Source organism: Macrobrachium nipponense, chromosome 4 (assembly GCF_015104395.2).
Source record: "Macrobrachium nipponense isolate FS-2020 chromosome 4, ASM1510439v2, whole genome shotgun sequence".
Taxonomy (NCBI): Eukaryota; Metazoa; Arthropoda; class Malacostraca; order Decapoda; family Palaemonidae; genus Macrobrachium; species Macrobrachium nipponense.
The window spans coordinates 126750414-126771844 of NC_061100.1; the positions used below are offsets into that span (position 1 = coordinate 126750414).

The 21431-nt window shown below is 39.6% G+C and overlaps 1 protein-coding gene and 1 long non-coding RNA gene across 4 annotated transcripts in view; one reads left to right on the forward strand and one right to left on the reverse strand.

Moving 5' to 3' along the window:
- Nucleotides 1-21431, forward strand: part of LOC135211146 (uncharacterized) — a 152399-nt gene that overhangs the window by 42188 nt on the left and 88780 nt on the right. The window contains exon 3 of one of the 2 annotated variants that reach the window (XR_010313628.1): nucleotides 162-540. The exons of the other annotated variant lie outside the window; for it this stretch is intronic. This is a non-coding gene — a long non-coding RNA (uncharacterized LOC135211146). Of the gene's footprint in view, nucleotides 1-161; nucleotides 541-21431 lie in introns of those variants that run through there. 2 annotated transcript variants of the gene reach the window in all.
- The window catches only part of LOC135211144 (sodium-coupled monocarboxylate transporter 2-like), a 121838-nt gene that overhangs the window by 17344 nt on the left and 83063 nt on the right, over nucleotides 1-21431 (reverse strand). Inside the window, exon 1 of one of the 2 annotated variants that reach the window (XM_064244304.1) lies at nucleotides 19227-19370. The exons of the other annotated variant lie outside the window; for it this stretch is intronic. The gene's annotated coding sequence lies outside the window, so the exon portion shown is untranslated. Of the gene's footprint in view, nucleotides 1-19226; nucleotides 19371-21431 lie in introns of those variants that run through there. 2 annotated transcript variants of the gene reach the window in all.

A 21431-nucleotide genomic window follows, 5' to 3' on the forward strand; every position in this document is an offset into this window, starting at 1 on the left:
GAGGAGGTTTAATAACTTTATTTTTTCCTTTTTTTTAGGGTAATGGCGGATAGCGGAGTCATAATTACACTTACAGAATTTATGTTTCAAGTCTGCATTTTGTTACCCTACCCGTGTATTGAATCACAAAAATACCAGTTTTTATCTCTTTCTCTTGACAGATTTGTAAACATTTAGAAGTTGAAGTGGTCTTTACTTCCTGGTTCCTCAGCGCTCTCTCTACAAACAGTTGCGGGTACACTACTCTCCCGGAGGTAGCTGCAGAGTTTTATAACTGATAAGATGAACGTAAAACGGTTCTATTCCTCTGTATGTTTCCTGTTTTTTTTTTTTTAACGTTCCATATATACTTTTTTTTAGTTTTTCCGTCCGCACATTCTCTGCCCGCCCTCAGTTTTTAAAAAGCTACTGTGGCTAGAGGGCTGTAAATTGATTATGTTGATCATCCATCCACCCTCCAATCATCAAACTTACCAAATTGCAGCCCTCTCAATTTTATTTTCAGCGTTGAATGACCTCATAGGTCCCAACGCTTGGCATCAGACCTAAATCTCATATTGCAACATACTGAGTAGCTTACATCATAATAAGAATCCTTTGCGTCAAGCTCTTTAATATACCTGAATATTATTATCGAACCCTTCCACGAACCTCGGGCTCTTCATTTCTCTCCTCTTCTCTCGCAAGGCCATTTCAGTGTCATCATTACTTACGTCTTGGGCCTTTATTATCACAATTTTATCAAATAACTCTAGATGTTAATATCTTGATTTCGTTACTAATCTTTTCATTCTGTACTGTCCATCGAGGCTTCTTAGGTGGTCTTGTATTATTATTTTTTTCACTTCTGAAACACTGTTGTCCTTTGTTTTTTTTGTTTTTTTTTGTTATTCCTCGTCAGTCAGAATAGCTATATTCTCTCTCTCTCTCTCTCTCTCTCTCTCTCTCTCTCTCTCTCTCTCTCTCTCTCTCTCTCTCTCTCTCTCTCTCTCTCTCTCATCTTATTTTCAGCTTATTTTCTTTATCCCTCAGGTTTTAGTAAGCCGATACTCTCGTAACGTAGCATTTCTGCGGATGAAACAATCGATCATTTCTTCTTCTTTTCTTCCCCCAGGGGAAACTTGAAGCTCGAGAGTCAATACGTCTTGCTCGAATTTACCTTCTCAGCGAAGGAGCCTCAATCTGGAGGATCATTAAACAAATAAATCGGGGGTTCTTAACGGGGGGTAGCCATACCCCTTGGGGGTATGAGAACCACACGCTGGGAGTATGGGACTTGATCACTGGATATTTGTATGTTTGATTTTAATGTGCCACTGTCTACATGGGTATACATTTTGTAAATAATTGATTGATTGATGAATTAGTTCTTGCGGGCGTCGCGTTTTGTAAATATATAACTATATAAAACTATAAATGCTTTTGATGTTATTGTATGCTCTGTTCTTAGGTATTCATACCTGAAGTATGTATCAAACTAAGTATATTAAGTTATATTGTCGACAAATAGGACTTAAGCGGACTTAAGCAAAGGGCTACGGAACCATTTTGGGCAACTCATCTCGAAGGCGGAGGTCGTCTGAAGGAAGCCGGGACTCTAGATTTAGCTCACTATCAGTATAGACTCAAGATGATGATGATGATGATTAGAGAGAGAGAGAGAGAGAGAGAGAGAGAGAGAGAGAGAGAGTTACCAACTTGGTCCTGTTGACTTGAAGAGTTCGTAGAGTTGCCGCCATGCATAAATGAGTTGTTCGCGAAGTGCTTATAGAAAAAGCAATGTGTATATTTTCCGTTTTTTTCTTTTTAGTCTCTTTCAGGCTTTGTCATACTTTTATGCGATTTTTAAAATGATTTCAAAGTAGTTTAAAAAAAAAATCTAATTTGGATACAATATTTATTATAGATTTACTCTGTTTTTGATGACTAATTTTTATTTAGAAATTATTGGCCTCAAACGGGAATAATACGCGTAGAAAGATGCCCCTGTAATCAATCCTCGATATTGATTTCACGTTTATTTATCTTGGCATAAAGCTGTCGTTGGCTTTTCGCGTGTGGAATGATCCCTCTTTATCTCTTAATACAATATATATCATTATGTATACACGTGCATCCATACAAAAGATATTTATACATACGGATAGAGGGCATTTCTTTTCTAAGGTTTTTTATCCGTTATTCAATAATGATAAAAATACGTGTATATCTAAATGAGTGTTGCATCAAGACTTGCTATACAAATTATAATAAATGTGTCAGGAATGAAAAGTGAAAGCAAAATAACAGAAGACGCACACCCCAACTTTAGTCTTTAGACTGAACATTAAGAAGGATGCTAGAACACACACACACACACACACACACACATCTGAATTTCCCTCGCTTATCTAAAGAGGGCATTTAGTCTCCTTCCAGTGGGGTAAAACAGAATATATCTGCGGGAACAGTGAAACTTCCAGAAACACTAATTCAGAATTCGTATACTAATTGCAGTTTTCCTACAGACCACTTAACAGAATATGAGGAGGGTTGCTATTTCATTCCCTTTTTACCAAAAAAAGTTCCTCCAAAAATAAAAAAAGTCCTCAAAAAAAAAAAAAAAAAAAAAAAGTTCCTCCAAAAATAAGCCATAAACTTGACAGTCATTGAAGTTAAGAGCAGACTTGCTCCACAGCGACAAAAAGTCTTTTCTGAAAGAGGAACTCTGCAAAAGAAAAAAAAATTAATAAACAAAAAAAGATTATTCACAGGACTTGTGCATATCCTTGTAACTGATGGAAAACTCACTAAGAAAATACGGCAAAGAACAAGTCCCCATGAAGATGAGTTTGCAAGAACCTCCACCACACGCTGTCGAGTACGGTGTCTGGAGCACCCTTAGAGTCAATATTTAACGTAGCTCGATGGCTCTGGTATTGTTTATGGAAGTACGTACTTTCTGTGTATTACAAAGGCAGTCTCCGTTGGGTGATAGTGCCGTCAGCGCACCTCACTTGGTGTACTGCAGGCATTACTGAAGGTTCTTTGCAGCGTCCCTTCGGCCCCTGGCTGCAACCCCTTTCATTCCTTTTATTGTACCTCCGTTCATATTCTGACTTTCCTCCCTCTGATAACAGTTGTTTCATAGTACAACTGCGAGGTTTTCCTCCTGTTACTCATTCAAACCTTGTTGCTGTCAGTTTCCCTTTCAGCGCTGAATGACCTTATAAGCCTCAGCATTGAACTCAGGCCTAAATTGTATATTCTGTTCAATTCTAGACAGGCAGTGTAGTCTGAAGGGCACAGACAAGATCCTCATAAAACTCACTCCACAACTACGTTTTATTATTGTCGTTATGATTATCCACGCTTGTATATATACAACAAATCAAAATGTTCATTAAGTTGCAGAACGAGTTAATGGCGAACAAATCACATAAGAAAGCTAAAATGGGTACGACCAGAATGCACTTGTGTTATACTGCTAGCACAAATAAATATAAACGTAGAAATCATTCAACAAATAAACATAGATACGAATTGATAGCAGATATGACAGGAAGAATGTCAGGCAACTTGTCATCGGTAACTTAGCGCGAAGCTTCATGAACTACTTCATTAAACGCTTTCCTTAATTAAAGAAGGAGTTGCATCTTGATGAATATGAGAAGAATAAGGGGATCTTTTCTAGATAGTGAACCCCAAGGGTTTTAATTCGGGATCTGTCCACCTTTGCGGCATGTTTAGTACAAAAAGCTGTTGGGAATTACCGTAAAAATATAAACAAAAGACTGTAAATGTCGCAAAGATAACGACCCCCAAGAAATATTAGTCCTAGATAACGACCTCCAAGAAATGTTAGTCCTAGACAACGAACCCCGAAAACCCCTGGGGAAGTTGGGGTCTCTATCTAGGAAAGAATCGAATAAGGAGAGAGAGAGAGAGAGAGAGAGAGAGAGAGAGAGAGAGAGAGAGAGGATATGAGGTGATGGCTCACCAGAGCGAATTGTAAACAAAGGGATAGTTGGACCACGCCCTCGTTGTTTTCTAAAAAAGCGGCTTCTTATACATCGTTCGTACTCATCCACCCACTATTGCAAGAACACAGCCCCGTGTTGGCACGCAGCCAGCTTGATTTAACCATAACGACAACGATAGACCTCTATTTGAAGTTGACCGCCTTAGAAAAAAGATCAGATGCTCAGAAAGATCGCTACGTAGCGGCAACAACGAGAGCAACATTAAATATAATTGCTGTTGGGTCTAGCAATTTCATCACACATCGCGCTTACAAAAAGGACAGGTCACTCCTAGACTAGAGCCACCTCCTGGGAAAATATTAATAACGGTGATAGGAGATAGATTTTCTTGAAGGTAAGGAGATTAGAGTAGAATAGAATATAGAATTTGCCCAAAGACAAAACGCTGAAAGGGAAATTGAGAGTAAAGAAGTTTTAGTACGTGTAACACGAGGAAAACTTGGCAGCTGCTCTATTGAAAAATTGTTAGGAGAGAGTGGAAAGTAAGATGGGAGAAAGCGAATATGACCCGAGGTACAGTGAACGGAATGAAAGGGGTTGAAGCTAGGGGCCTACAGAGCACCGAATGAGGAGAAGGCTTGTCTTTGAGAACCGAATTTTGAAGAAATAATGATCACAAGCAGAGCAACAAACCGAAACGCAACGTCAGTCAGCCACGAAGGCCAGTCACGTTTGCGAGTGACACCATAAAAAGAAAAAACTTCAGGATCTCCTTTTAGAGACTATAGTTGTATATGGGCAAGTGTGTTGGGATCTACTTGTGTCTACTCTAAACAATTCAACATCTCTGAGTGGCGTTTATAAGACCCTCACGAGAAGGACTCACTTCAAAGTGGACATAAAAAATCGCTCGGTCCTCAAACAACTTCCATCTCTCTCTCTCTCTCTCTCTCTCTCTCTCTCTCTCTCTCTCATTTCCAGTTATCTAATTACAACAATCCCGAAACGGTCATCTTGTAAAATATATTAACGTTGAACATCATAAGGGTGTTTCTTCACAGCAAGAAGTGCTGTGCATTTCATGATGATAACCATAATGAGAATTTCAGTTAATTATAATATTTTATCCGTGATCATTCATAAACCAACAGTTTTCTGTACAGCATATAATGCTGTATGAAACTCAGCCTGTGTTGTTGCGTATGCCAGACGCACGATCATGGCTAACTTTAACCAAAAAGAAAATAAAAACTAATGAGGCTAGAGGGCTGCAATTTGCTATGTTTGATGATTGGAGGACGGATGATTCACATACCACTTTGCAGCCCTCTAGCCTCAGTAGTTTTTAAGATCTGAAAGCGGACAGAAAAAGTGCAAACGGACAGACGAAGCCATTTCGATAGTTTTCTTTTACAGAAAAAAGAACGCTGGATCAATAGACAACAGTTAATAAAGAGAGAAATCCTCGGTGTTCCAGTTTAGTATTTTAAAATAGTCAGCGTTGTAATTCTGGTACTGAATTCATGCAGTAGTGCAGCCTCGTTATCCTGGTGAGCCATTTTGAGGTGGATTCTGCAAGTAAGCAGGGGACGATTTAGTCTTGGACTAGTTTCCATGTGCTGATGTATTTCAATATCGCCTTTGTTGATGCGGGGATGAATGTCATTGTCAGGTGTTCGTTCTTTTAATTCACTTTTCTTTATAGAACAACTTTGAGAAATGGAGCAGAAAGCAGATTTAATTGTTGCTGCTCCTTTCGCCACTGCCATTAGTTCTATTATTACTACTACCACTATTATCATAATTATTACCGTTTCTGCTGCTGCTGCTAATGCTAAAAATAATTAGAATGATTTATAACTACTATTACCGAAGCGATCAAACACTATCTAACATTACTAATTTTATCTAGTATAAGCCCTTCAAAAGGTGATAGAAGTTCACTCTCGACGTGGTTCGGAAGCCACGTAAAGCCGTTGGTCCCGATGCTGAATAACTACTAGTTCCATGCAACTTGAAAACACCATGCAAACAAACAATAAAAAAATTGTTAATAAAAAAAAATACTCAAGAAAAAAACCACGACCATTGAAAGGCTACATGTCTTTTCCCATTCTGATAAAGGTCGTAGATTATCTTAATAGCATTACTGTAAATTGTCTATCAGGGGCTACTGGCGCCACGTCTCTTTGAATCAGCAGCCTGCTGTAGATTTCTGGAGGGCGTCAGCTCAATGGCTCCCACCGTCTGGTCATCATTGTAAGCCTTACAGCGGTGGTTCTTATCCTTTTTAGGCCCATGCACCCTTTCACCATAAGTAAGAATGTCGTTCTCTCCCCACCACCCGATCCTTACCAGCATTGTCTGCCTCAAAAGGTGTATTCCAAATAATATGCATATACTCAAAATCCTTTGTCACAATTACCCCCGTGTAACTCGGAAAGTCCCCCATGGTTGGGAACCGCTACTTTACAGATTGATAGATGCTACCTACACTAGAATGGACGATAGCAAGCAGGAGAGAGAGAGAGAGAGAGAGAGAGAGAGAGAGAGAGAGAGAGAGCTTAGGGATCTCCTTACAGAGTTTTGTTGCGTTTAGAATTCTCATTTACAATCAAAGATAGAGAGCGAGAGAGCGACGAACCGTTCGTAACACAGTATGTAGATGAGGGAACATTATAATATAAAGGGGCAACGAAACACAACGCTATTCACTTATTTGCGAAGAATGCCTATTTTCACCCAAATGAAAAGAGTAGATGAGAGAACGTCATTGAAAAAAGGAGAAGGCTGAGTTGTCTGTAGGAGATGAAGTATTCCTCTCTGGGAAAATATTTCAAGTGCCCCTAAGACGTCCCCCATCTGGGTTATCGGCCTAAAAGGAACAGAAGCAGTTTTCAGTAATGTATGTGACAGTTCCGAGTGTTCTCAGCCAAGTCTTGTTGCAAACATTGGTTGGTTGGTTTGTTAGGTTAAGCTGGCTTATGCCAGTGCGGGCAGCTTTTGACAGTCACTTTAATTTTCTGTAAACGAAAACTATTGTGCCGGCTTTGTCCGTCCGCCCTCAGATCTAAAAAAACTACTGAGGCTAGAGGGCTACAAATGAGTATTTTGATCATCTACCCTCCAATCATCAAACATTCCAAATTGCAACACTCTAGCCTCAGTAGTTTTTATTTCATTTAAGGTTAAATTTAGCCATGGATCGTGCACCTGACAGCTCTTTCCGGAGCCATGGGACACACCCTCACTCTACAGCTTCTAGTGAGCAACTGGAGAGTTGCCGGTCTGAAGGTTTTACACAGCATTATACGTTGTACAGAAAACTCGATTGGGCACTTTTTACTTGTTCTTCATTGCTCTTCGGCCCCCAGCTGCACCCCCTTTCATTCCTTTTACTGTAACTCCATTCATATTTTCTTTTTTGCATCTTACTTTCCACCTTCTCCAAACAAATGATTCATTGTGCAACTGCGAGATGTTCCTCCTGTTGCACTTTTCAAACCTCTTACTGTCAAATTCAGTTTGAGTGCTGAATGACCTAATAGGTCCCAGCACATAGCCTTTGGCCTACATTCTACATTGTATTCTATTTTACTCTTACGGCTCGTTCGAGTTTATGCAGACAGAACCCGAAACTTAGTTTTTAGGTTATTGTCGTCGCCACAATATCATTAAAGTATCCAAGTCATTGCTTTGCTCGAAACAGTTTTAAAACATAAATAGGAAACATTCTTTTAACCTGCATCTTGTATGGGAATACACAGGCATCGATGAACACAAACGCATCCATCTTTCTGTGTATCTGTTACACATATGTATTGAGAAAGAGGGCCTGATAAAACAGTCATTTCCTGTTAATCGTCCCACAGGATATTTCAGGTGAGATAAAGGATGAACGAGGTGAATGTGTACGCGAGAGAGAGAGAGAGAGAGAGAGAGAGAGAGAGAGAGCGGAACATGGGGTAATTGGTAACATCGCAAATATACCATGAAAATGAACACAAATTTCCTGAATGCTAATGGTATGTTTCGGAATAATGATACCGGTGAAGTTTATATCAAGATTAAGTCCCATCAAATAAGCAGATCAAAATCGAAATAAATTATAGGAATGTTATATGGAAAATCAAAGCTTAAAATAGTCATCGCGAAGTCGTGTTTAGATGCCTGGCGCAAAGAAATAAAAAAAAAAAAAAAAGACAACGCAGATAAATGAAAAGATGAACTTCGTTTGTCGCACGTCAACAAGAGCTAATGTTTCAATTCCAATTCAATTGTCGTAACTGCAGTTTGACCACAGCCAGCGAACTCGCGCGTCGCCTCTTTTGGTACCAATAGAAATGGGATCGAATACAGCCCCTGTTCGGTTGATTGCTGGAGAAAGCGTCGAATGAAAAGCTAGAACTACCGCGAATTCGCGATAATCTCTTGGAGAAGAGAAAGCAGTGCTGTGTCAAATAAGGTGAAGAAGAGACGCAACTGAAAAAATGAACTCGGCACGCAGAAATGGAGAGTAAATTGATTGAGGTGACGTTGCAAAGGCAACTGATCTGAGCGCCGAGCCTTCAACGAGATCTCCTTCCATACTATCGGAGTCTCGCATCTTATCTTAATTGGAACGACCTCTCATCCAGAGGTCGTGGCCGTGCTGTTTTTCGTCGGTATCTGTCATTTCCTGATGCTTCATAGAGAGAGAGAGAGAGAGAGAGAGAGAGAGAGAGAGAGAGAGAGAGGGTGTGTAGTGTTCACACATTGGTCATGGCTGATTATGCGAATAATTGGTTAATTGGTTGTGTGGAATGTGCGCTGGAATTTGCGCTCATGCTGGTATATATGATCAGTTCACGAGGGAGAGGGGTTTCAAACAGTCCTGATATCTGATACCGTATGCTAAAATGCCAGAAACACTCCAATGAAAAGGGCGAACGAACGAGCTAAATTGTCGATCATCAATCTCACTGAAACTGAAATGTCACAAGGCAATCACTCACAATTGTGTCATCGTGAATATGCATTTTTTCCCCAGTAGCGACGACGGCTTTGATCTGGGGCTTCGAATTAATGCACAATTGATTTAGTCCGTGTTTATTTTTTTCGGGTGTCGTTTTATAACAAGCTGGCTGATAACGATTCCAGTAAAAGTAAATATTAGTAGCACAAGTTAATTACCCATTTACAAAACGTAATGTTATATGCATACGTAACGTGTGTATACTTACCCAGATACATTCTGGAATACACACACACACACACACACATATATGTATATATATATAATATAATAATATATATATATATATATATATATATAATAATATATATATATATATATGTCAATAGCCATAATTACTAATGGATTTTACCAAGCCGCATTTTCTCCAAATTTTCGTTACTATATATATATATATATATATATATATATATATATATATATATATATATATATATATACACAAAGGCAAAAAAATCCACGAGTCTTTTCGACTTCTCTCGTCTGCTTACTTAAGGACGAGAAGCGGTTACTCCATTATTTCACTTTCCCTCGTGGATTTTGCCCTTATCTATATATTCATCACTTTCCAAATTTTCGTGATTTAGTTATATATATATATATATATATATATATATATATATATGTGTGTGTGTGTGTGTGTGTGTGTGTGTGTGTCCAGAATGTATCTGGGGAGGTGTACACACGTTACGTGTGTGAAACTGCTTAGTTAGACGCTATTTGGGAAAACGACAAAAGAGTCACTGTCTTACTTTTCGCAAAAGTATTTCCAACCAATAATGTCAATTAGTCTCTGCGAAAGGAAGATCAAATCTGACCCTATACCATTGTCACCTGGTCATCTTTATTGCTGTGTAAATGGCTCCATCTTTTACCCTTTTCACTAAAAATTTATTTATAAATTAAAATGATTCAATATTGTCTCAAAGTTCCTGTGTTCCTCTCGATAAGGCCATGTTGTTGTTATTAGACTAAAAAATGGCTTTCTAACAGCACAAAAGCTCTTGCTTTATTTCATCACCCATTAAAAGAGCTACTGGCTTACTTTTCTCATGCAAGCTAATTCGTCAAAGTCAAACGCTTACCATTTATAGTCATTAATATGAAATTGTACGAAAAAAACCACATTCAGTCTATGAAAGCACCGCCAGACAATAAATTTTCTAGCCTTTTTTTTTATTTATTACCCTATGCCGAAATTGCTTGAAGTGTCTAAATTGCCAATGGGGTTAACAAAATTGAAGACTCGCATGTTCATGTTGTAGGAACTATATACGACTTAAGTTATGTCAGAAATGTAGAAAGTTATTAGGTAATAATTAATAAAATGTTGTCGACAAGGTACAAAAGATATTATTATTATTATTATTATTATATTATTATAAGGCACAAAAGATATCAGACTAATAAATATGTATATATATATATATATATATATATATATATATATATATATATGTATATATATATATAAATTCCCCTTCGGTACATATATGAAAATATATAAATTCCGAGGTAGAGCGAATTAGATATTAAAGGACGTTTGTAGCTAGAATTATTTATATGAATCACGGTGTGATGTGATAAATATTCATATATATATATATATATATATATATATATATATATATATATATATATATATATATACATACATGTATATACAGATACATATACATAGATGAGAGAGAGAGAGAGAGGAAATCAAACCGACAAATTAATCAACTTTTGTGCAAATATATGTAAATAAAAGAATCCACATTAAGTCTGTGTAAAAACACGACTTTCTTTTTAATCTGGCGGGGATGATGAAGCCTACGGCATGATTCATACTCGTCTTGGAAAGCCATCAGATGATTACTAAGCAACGGCGTGAGAAAAAAATAATAATACAAAGAATTGCTCCTCCACTGAAGAGTTCTTTGGACTTTTATCCTCGTCGTGTATTCAGTTCAAATCCAGTTCACGTGATGCCCTATTAATCATTCTGTAAGTCTTGTCCCTGCGTCCATTAACTGTTTTTTTTATTTTTGTTAATTTTTTTAACTTTTTGCTTTATGTCAAGGCGATTGATCAATGATGAGAGACGTCACCGACGACGTGGACTAACATGGCCGTGTTTGTTTTTCTCAGTCGCGTGCCTTGAGAAGGGGGACAATGTTGCCAAAGTCATTAATTATGGTTCAGCACAAAAGGGCCGTCGCTCGTACCGAGGGAGCTGACGTCGATTCTATTCTCATATAAAAAATATTGTTGCTCTAGGATCATCAGTGACGTAATAAAAAAAAAACCTAAATCATCGGTGCCTAGTTCGTTTCAAGACATCGGAGTTCCAACGAATAAAAGGAGTCCATTAGCGAAGGTGGTGTCACGGGAGCTTTTGTTAACATTACGGTTTCTTGTTCCATGGCGCAGGCCGTAACGCCGGCACTTTTTTTCTCTAATATTTTAACATCTCATCAAAATTTGTACAAATAAGCGAGCCCGTGCTGATGGCAGCAATGCAGTCGCATAAATTCATATTCGAGCAAAACCGTCTCCACTAACATTCAGGACTTAGGGATTAAAGTTTAGCGTCAATCTACTAAAAGATCGCATATTCTTAGTACACCACAGAGAACAGCATAACGTAAAATAGTTTCAGTATATGAGGGAATGTGAAGAGTGGGTATGCATATGAGTGCTTTGTGTGTTGTATAACTTGTGTTGGGGGCTCGGACGAAAAGAAAAATCCCGAAAACAAAGTCTCAGTAAATACAGGTGGAAATATTCATAAGGTTTTGGTATCCAAACCAATAAGAGCTAAGCAGGTTGTAATTAAGAGTCCTCCCTTACGTTTCTTTTGTAGTATTATCGTAATAAAACTTTTTTTTTGTTCACATCACGCAATATTTCAAGCTGGATTTTAACTTAAACGCAGCTACTAAAACAAGAGGAAACTATACGTGGTGAGCATTTTGCCGTAATGCAACACTAAAAGAGACGGTAATACCAATGGAAAGAACATTTAAACTCGAGAATTTCAGCTCAATGAAAAACAGCAGTGGAAGAAAATATGGGAAGGGGCAGGGCAATTAAAGGACTCTAGTTTCCTAATAAGGATAAAAAGATAAACACTTCTACTTGAGAAGAATTACAGGGTAATGAATTGTAGCAATGGAAGTGAACAGGAAGGGACAATTTCATTTAAGCGTCTCAGTGGCGTGGTTGGTATGGTCTTTGCCTGCCACCTCGGTGGCCGCGAGTTCGATTCTCGAGCATTCCATTGAGGGGTCAGAGATGTGTATTTCCGGTGATAGAAGTTCACTCTCGACGTGGTTCGGAAGTCACGTAAAGCCGTTGGTCCCGTTGCTGAATAACCACTGGTTCCATGCAACGTTAAAACACCATACAAAAAAACAAACAATTTCATTTAACAAACTTTCTTACGCTAATGAGGATGAAAAGATGAACACTTCAACTTGAAAAGAATTTCGGCTTAACGAAGAACAGTAACGGAAATAAGAATGAGACGAGACACTTCCATTCAACATTCTTTTGCCGTAACGTAACAGGAATAATGACGACAATAAAAGCCGTATTTCCTGGAAGATCAATAAAGGAGAGAGAGAGAGAGAGAGAGAGAGAGAAGAGAGAGAGAGAGAGAGAGAGAGAAGGAATAGGAAGAAAACCCGAAGTACACACATTTCTGAATTTATGGCGAATTATGAAAATGTTGCATAAATTCATGTGGTTCCATTAACATCCTTGAAGACTATTAGAAATGTGACGCCAGCAGCTGACTCGCTATTCACCATGAGACAATCTTCAATTTAAGCCGAGCTGAAAAGAATTCTTAATCAGCTCCCATATTTCTCTCTCTCTCTCTCTCTCTCTCTCTCTCTCTCTCTCTCTCTATATATATATATATGATATATATATATATTATTAATATAATATTATTAATATATATAGATATATATATATCTTATATATATATATATATATACCATACATAATATTATATATATATATATATATATATATATATGTATATATATTTATATATAATATTATATATACATATGATGGAAGAGCATGTTAGCCTGCCATATGCATTACTATAAAAACTCCCTCGACCGGGGTGTGCTCACTCTCTTCTTTCCTCAAAATGAATTCCAACTGTCTACGTGATTTTGTTAAGTATCATAAACCAGAAAATGGATTCCGCGAAAGAAGGAGTTTAGTTCCGCTGGTCACCGCCAGGAGAGAAAAGTCCGAAGTCGCCAGACCTGTCTTGAACAAGGATGGCCTGTCTTCTTGTGACGGATCCTCGTTAGTATTCCTCGTCCGCCCTGCTGCTAGATGTCGTTAAAATGAATGCTTACTGCGTGCATCATAATCAGATAAGAAGAGCGAGTAGATACATAATACATGAGATGATGATTGCTGATAAAATCCGCATTTTCAACCGTCCGGTCAGGATCGGTCTAAAGCCTTTTTTTAGCGTTTGTGGCTCGGAACCGTTCCCGCCAACTGTAACCGCGTACGAGAGCTCCCCTGGATAAAGCGGGACGCCATATCTTAAAAACTAAACTTAGAATCCTCTTGAAAGTAATCTCAATATGTTTCCCACACCCTAATGTTGTGATGGTAATGTTTGTGAACTTCCCTAACCCAACCTACAACCTAACCTAACCTAACTTAGGGGCATGACAAAAAAGGAACCGGGGATGGTACAGAACTAACATACATCCCGGGAATATGCTTCCCGCCCTCATTGCAAAAGCGCTTTCTCATTGGCAGGGCTGTGAGACATAAGTTAGAAATAAGTACTACTACTACTACTACTTTGGTTTCTTCGAGTGTTATTGCTCATGGCGTGCGCCTAATCTTTGCCGTTTAACATGGCACTCCTTCTCTCCGCCTCCTTCCGCCAATGGCACCCAGACATTAATTTAATCACTGAATCGATCACGGTGACCTTTCAGCCTTAGGTCAGTATATGGTGATGTGAATGACAAAGGTGTCTGCACATTAGATTTCGAATAAAATCCGCAGTTTTTAACATCTCGAGAGAAAACTTTGAAGATGAAAGCAGCGTCATAAAAAGTCAAACTGCCACAGCAATACGATGCACTCGCCGAATCCAACTACTTTAGTCATTTTTCTCCGGCAAAATTATTGACAGAATGAATCTTACAGTGGAGCAAGTGACGTCATTTTGAGTCGAATTCCCAGGAAAGGGAAAGGAAATAGCTGCATAATATTAAATAAAATCACAAATTTATTTTAGAAAGTGCAACAAAGGAAACTTAATAAAAAAGAGAAATAAAATTTCTTGTTTATCTCTTGCTTTCTATTTCAGACCTCACTCTTTTTTCCTCCCTCTCGTAATATATTATGAGACATGAACTAGAAAAAGAAAATGAACAAGTTGCCGGTTTGTCGGCTTCTGAATGAAAACAAAAACGCAGAATTGAATGAGGGTTCTACTTTGTCGAGAGTCGAAAAACAACGTCAATTTTATATAAATTTCCTAATAATCAAGAATGACTTGAGCTTTCCTCATAGAGAAACGAAGTTTGGATAAAGGGGCGTACATTTACCGTACTTACATGTACTCTTCATAAGTGATAATGATAATATAAGGGTGGAGACGCAAGCCCAAACAATGGGGTCGTTACGTTCCGTCCCGAGGCTGATATCAAGGCACCCTCATTCTGCAGTCTTAGAAGTCTTACACAGGAACTGGTATTGAGAAAGGGCGGCCCCGGGCTGGATGACCATACGTTTAAACTTGGAGTTTATGACCCGTAGACTTACAAGCGACCTAGTACGGTCTTCACGGACGACAAAATTATTTTCATTGCCATGCACTGGATCCCGTATGGCGGGTAGCGTCGTCAGTGCACGTAAGCCTTAATCGAGGTTCTTCGCTGCGTCCCCGTCGGCCCCTAGCTACAGCCTCGTTCATTCCTTTTACTGGACCTCCGTTCATATCCGCTTTCTTCCATCTTACCTTCCACCCTCTGCAAACAGTTGATTCACGGTGTAAACTGCGAGGTTTTCCTTCTGCTACACCTCTCAAACACATATACTCTCAACTTCCTTTTCAGCGCTAAATGACCTCATAGGTCCCAGCGCTTGGTCTCTGGTCTGAATTCTATATTCCACAAAGGACTGGAAATATTGTGCAGTCACGCAATGCGGGAGCTCCGTCACGTGAGTGGATCGATCTTTGATCGAAAAGTGATGGTCAGATGTTTATGGGAAGACTCGATACCTGTCATGTAACTCATAAGAGCAAAAAGAGTAAGAGCAGAGATCAAATTTATCTCGGGATAAAACACTTCAAGCATTGGTGTCCCCATTCCCTGTTGAAGATATTTGAGGCCGCCTTGACGAGCTTTTATTAAAAAAAAAAAAAAAAAAAAAAAAAAAAAAAAAAAAAAAAAAAAAAAAAAAAAAAAAAAACTACACTTATTCACACCCCTCTAAAAGAACCTTTTTGCGGGGAAATTAATTTATTCGTAAGGCGATGAAAGCGAAGAATCTTTACTAACAAACAAGTGGAAGGGTAAAAGACAAATAAAAGCGCTTTAAAGGAAATCAAAACTGTATATATATATATATATATAATATATATATATATATATATATGCGCGTGTGTATGTTATAACAATAATAAAAGATTTGTCCTTTGGCGATGTCGTCGGCCCTTTGTTGTCGCACGAATGTGCGGGAATTAATGGCCTGATAACATTGACCAGCTCCAAAAGAACAGTACAGACACTGCGGTAGGCATCCTGATTCTATCTGGTTTTGTGGCAAAGAAAATAGAATAATAGGATGAAAGAAAAGACAGCTGAAGTTTCGCGATCTCGTTCGGGTGAGCTATAAAAAGGGTTTTGCTTCCTAAACCATACAGTGACAGAGAGAGAGAGAGAGAGAGCGCAGGCACTTGCTATGATCCCCGTAGGGGGGGCTGCCCCGCCAGTGCACCTCACGGGGTGCCCTGTAGGCATTACTAAAGGTTCTTTGCGCTGCGCCGTCACTTCGGCCCCTTGCTGCAACTCGTTCCTTTTACCGTGCCTCTGTTCATATTCTCTTTCTTCCATCCTGCTATCCACCCTCTCCTATATATTGTTTTATAGTGCAACTGCGAGGCTTTCCTTCTGTTTACACCTTCCCAACCTACCTAATCAATTTGCCTTCAAGCGCGGAATGACCTTCTAGCTCCCAGCTTTTGGCTTTTTGGCTTTTGCACTGAAACCTCCTCCAAACTTACGTCTTCTTCCAATTTCTGTTAAACCTTGGCTTCGCTAATCTGTTTCCATCCATGCTTGTAATTGCCTCTAATTTGGTATTTGGGTCGAGGTCGTGAAATCTCTGAGAAATAATCTTTCTTGCAAACTCCATTTCCTTTTATAGAGAACCAATGATGCTCAGTTAGATGAGTAGCAGGCAACCTTGCGGCATTTCTTCATGATCAATTTGTCTCCCTCATTAACTTCGTAACTTCTCGAGTGGGTAATTCGGTATAATAGAATGATGGCATTTGCAGCAGTTAATCCATATGATTGAACAGGTGCGTAGAAACAGTTTTAATTTGTTAAATTCATATCTGATTTTTTAAAAGACGACTCCTTTTCTTCGATGGCAATTTCCTATTTGCTGTTCATTGTAAAATACATTTTCAAAATCAGATTAAAACTAGAAGTTGTCTTATTTGTCGAAAGATTAATACTCGTAGTATCGATGGAAACACGTTCAGTGATATCAAGTCCAGAACTGTCTTCAGTCTTAAGCAATTCTGGATCGATCTGGCAGAGTCGTTTGCTTAGATAACACGAAGCCTTCAAAGCACCTCAGTGGCGTGGTTGGTATGGTCTTAACCTGCCACCTCGGTGGCCGCGAGTTCGATTCTCGACCATTCTATTGAGGGGTCAGAGATGTGTATTTCTGGTGATAGAAGTTCACTCTCGACGTGGTTCGGAAGTCGCGTAAAGCCGTTGGTCCCGTTGCTAAATAACCACTGGTTCCATGCAACGTTTTTAAAAACACCATACAAACAAACAAACGAAACCTTCAACCTTCAGTAGGTTATTTCCTTCGCCTTATTTTCTGTCAAGTAAATTCCAAAGACGCTCTTGAAATACTGTAGATGCGATGCCACATGAAGCCACCTTCAACCGTCGCCCTATCACATTTTTGTGACTTGAACCGAGTGACTAATCGACAGAACGGTAACAAAAAAGATGACGGCATGAAAATAAGGGATGAAATGTCCTTCCTATCTGTGCGTGTCTGTCTGTCCGTCTTTGGAATCTTGACTGCCATTATTCACTCAAGTGCGACGATTGACTTTATGGGGCAAAACAGCCCACGTTTAAGTTATTATTTTTTTACGTTGTCCTTTCTTGAATTATTGTACTGACTTATTACGTTCACACTTCAGCCATCCAGTGCTTACCATTCTTGCGAGATTATTCAGCCAAAGAGTTAGTCAGGATACAATTCTTTGGAAGCTATCCAGTGTATATAACCAAAGCGTATCAACTGTTGCAAGTCTCGCAAAAATAGTATGCTGGTTAGTCTCGCCAAAATTTGACATTCTTAGTTTTCTATAAAAGAAAACAATTGAGAGGGCCCTTTTTATCCCAGCCCTCTAGCCTCGATAGTTTTTTTTTTATTTTTATTTAAGGTTATAGCTAGCCATAATCGTGCGCTTGGCGACGATTTAGGACAGGCCACCAAGCACCGGGCTGTTTCGTGGGCCACTGCTCATTCGGCATTATACCGAGGCCACAGAAAGATAGATTTATTATACGCTGTGCAGAAAACTCGATTGAACCGAAGAAACATCGGCGCATTGTTTCCTTGTTTGTTGGTGTGTATAGTTTTGCAAGAACAGTATACTTGATAACTTTTAGGCGGCTTAGTCTCTTGATTATGACATCCTGGACATCTCTCAAGTTACTAATCACTGAAAGATGTTCCTTGAAACATTAGATCACGTTCTTGAACACAAAAACTAATATGTATAACTCACAGAAAAAGAATTCAACTTATATTTATCAATAATTGCTGTATGGATCTTTTTCCTGTTGAAGTTGAGAAAGTATTTTAATTGATTAGTTGGATTCACTGAACTTTTTAAAAGACCTAAGCCTGCCTTAAAATACGGCGGACTACAACAACAGTATTTCGTCTAGATTAAAAGTATCGACACGTTCTTTCCTTCGTTCTTCATGCCGTGCACTGGGAACACGAGTGCTACTGTTACTGCCACAGTTCCATCAAGTATTATTGTTCATGGTGCGCATGCATCTTCTGCTGTCTGATGCACGTCCTCCACCTATTCTTAATAAACCACCGAGATCCTTCTCTGACCTTCTGACCTCAAGAGGCTCCGGTCCTGGTCACTTCCTGCACAATCATTTGTTTTGCATTTGTGTAGACCGAACCATAGTTTCCCTTCCCTCTTAGTATTTATCGGTACAAGATTTTCTTTGGAGTTGGGCGATCAATTCTTTCAGCGAAGTATTTCCTGTCTTATCAAATACCAGACCGCTGGGTATTGTTCGCAAGGCTTTCTAAATCTACAAAGATCGAAGTTGAATGCAAAGGGAGCAAATAGATACTGTAACGCAGAAGGAGGAGGAGGTGTTCGCTAAAGTCGCATTTAATCTTTCAGCGCAAAGCTTCACTTATGCTGACCAGCACCCCGTTGAGCCATGACGTAAGAGACTGGGTACTTGTTTGCTGCAAGAAAGAAATTCGCGCGCAGAGTCTCTCTCTCTCTCTCTCTCTCTCTCTCTCTCTCTCTCTCTCTCTCTCTCTCTCTTGTTTTGCTTTTGCACATTCGTCCTTATGTATATAACTTTAGTTCTGGATTGTTCAACACTTCTTTATAGGGAATGAGTTGCATATACCAACTTGACAGAACTAACACTAACGTATAATCTTTTCTGGAGATCCTCATCTTCTGGGAGTCTTCACAGACGCCATGAATAATTACTGTGGCACTGCAACGAAGGGAAAGATAGTCCACCCAACCCCTTGCATGTTATTAAAGAACTCTGCTAACTAGTCACTTATACACGCCGCACGCAACCAGCGGGCGTTCGACTTATTCCTAACAACTGTTCCGGGTTGTATAACTGAGGCGATGGATCAGCTGACAGTGATATACATACGACAAGGGGAAAGGATCAGAGTTCCCTGATGGAGATTTGAATAAAAAAAATGACTAAGGGGACTCCTACCTCTTTTAAAGCGTCGTTGTCCTCGCTACGGGAGACGTTGGTGCTTGAAGGAAACGAAAACGCCGCGTGGATGAACACTTGCGCTTCGAGACCGGCAGGCGTGTGCTTACTGAGAGTCAGGAAACCTCCCTGTAACCCTTATAGGCTTAAGCCACGCCCACTTCTCGTCATTGCCAAGCCCTCTTTGGCAAAGCTCCGCCTCCCCATCGTGTTCTTCGAAAAAGAGGCCCCCCCCTCTCCCCATTCCCAAAGAGTACAGTCGTCATCGAAACGGGATCTTAGAGAGTTTAATTCAGGATTATGCAGTAATTCCCCCGTCATCTGAAGGCCAGGAAGAAAAGCATTTCGCTCTCAGAAAGCGCCTCTGGTGGTGTTATCGTCAGTGCAGCCTTTTTCCAACATCCAGCGAAAAGAGGGATAAGGAGTCTAGGTCTTATTTTCGAAGGGATTCCCAAACGGTCTTAAATTGATCTTTAATTGTAAATGAGAATTCTTAACGCAACAAAACTCTGTAAGGAGATCCCTAAGCTCTCTCTCTCTCTCTCTCTCTCTCTCTCTCTCTCTCTCTCTCTCTCATATTATGCTGTGGTTTCAGATTTTTCCTTCTATTTTTTTCCATTCTTTTCCTTCTTAGAAGAAGAAAAGGATTAAAAAAAAAAAAGATTGTTAAAATTTCCTTAAATGACGTCGGCAGACTCAATATAGACCTGACTATGGACGTAGGAGGTATTGTCTTCGCTGTATTTACGCCAGAAATAGATATTCATTCCGATTAAAAAAGGGGGAAAATTCAGGCTCACGTTCAGACAAGCCTTGACCTTCCGGTGACGGACACTTGTGGAGGGTGCGTGGGCCCCTTCAGCGGAACGCTTTTAAATCAGATGCCTGATTCATTTCCATATTCGTCCCCTGCGGCCAATACTCGGAATTCCGGCGGGGACGCTGTCGCTGCTCCTTCGGCGGGTAATTCATGCACAAGCACAAATTAATTAGCTTAGAGTTATTGCGAACAAATGTTCAAATAACACTTTTAGAGTAAAATGCCGGCCAGGTGTGATCGGACACATGAGTGACTGCTGTTTTAGTGATAAGAGACGTGTTAAACCAGCAGGAATTTATTTTAGCGGACTTATTTCTATATACGAATATATTTGCATAGATCGTGTGTGCTTATGCTCGGAGCTTTGAATCCAATCAGGACAGGATAATTTTAAGCTGCTACTGTAGCGATATCGTCGCCTAAATAAGCCAATTTGCAGGTTTAAATTTTAATTTTCATCTCAAAGTAACAAAACTTTTATCAAGTACTTATTTAGATTTCAGATCTCACGTAGCCTCTCATTCTTCTAATAAAAAAGATATGCGTTGTTGTTTAGAATCTGTAGTAGGTTAGATCATTTTGCAATGATGGCACCGAGACGGGACATCGCTGCCGAGAGAGAAGAAGCAAGAAATGTGCTCTGTGTTTAAGGAATTATTCTCAGCCGAGAAGTGACGGTACCGTAGAGCGTAGACACTCCAAAGGGCGCCAGGCGAAGTTCCGGGAATGCAGAGATCGTTAAAGAATTCCCGATTCTGGAAGATAATAATGCTATTGGTTGCAGCATTTGTCAGCCTTTTGCCGATAACATCAGCCATGAGTATTTTTGCGGCTTATATTTTTCATTAAATATGTGCCAGTTTCAGCTTTTTGTAAAAGAAGACTACTGAGATGGCTGTTTGTCTGTCTGTCCGCACTTTTTCTGTCCGCCCTCAGATCTTAGAAACTACTGAGGCTAAAGGACTGCAAATTGGCATCTTGATCATCCACCCTCCAGTCATCAAACATACCAAATTGCAGTCCGCTAGCCTCAGTAGTTTGTATTTTATTTAAAGTTAAAGTTAGCCATGATCGTGCGTCTGGCACCGCTATAGGTCCCAACAACACAGACCACCTCCGGGCCGTGGCTGAAAGTTTCATGGGCCACGGCTCAGAGTTTCATTGGGCGTGGCTGAGACTTTCATACAGCATTGTACGCTGTGCAGAAGAATTCTCGATGGCCCGAAGAAACTTCTGCGCATTTTTGACTTGTTTTTATTAGTGTCAGAAAGAGCAAGCCAGAAGTTGTCGAATGAGATGTAACTTCAGTGTTGATTTTCCTGGCTCAAGGGCTGTGGCCTTTGTGAAATAGGTTGAAGTGCTGATAAAAGCGAGGCGTTGACGAT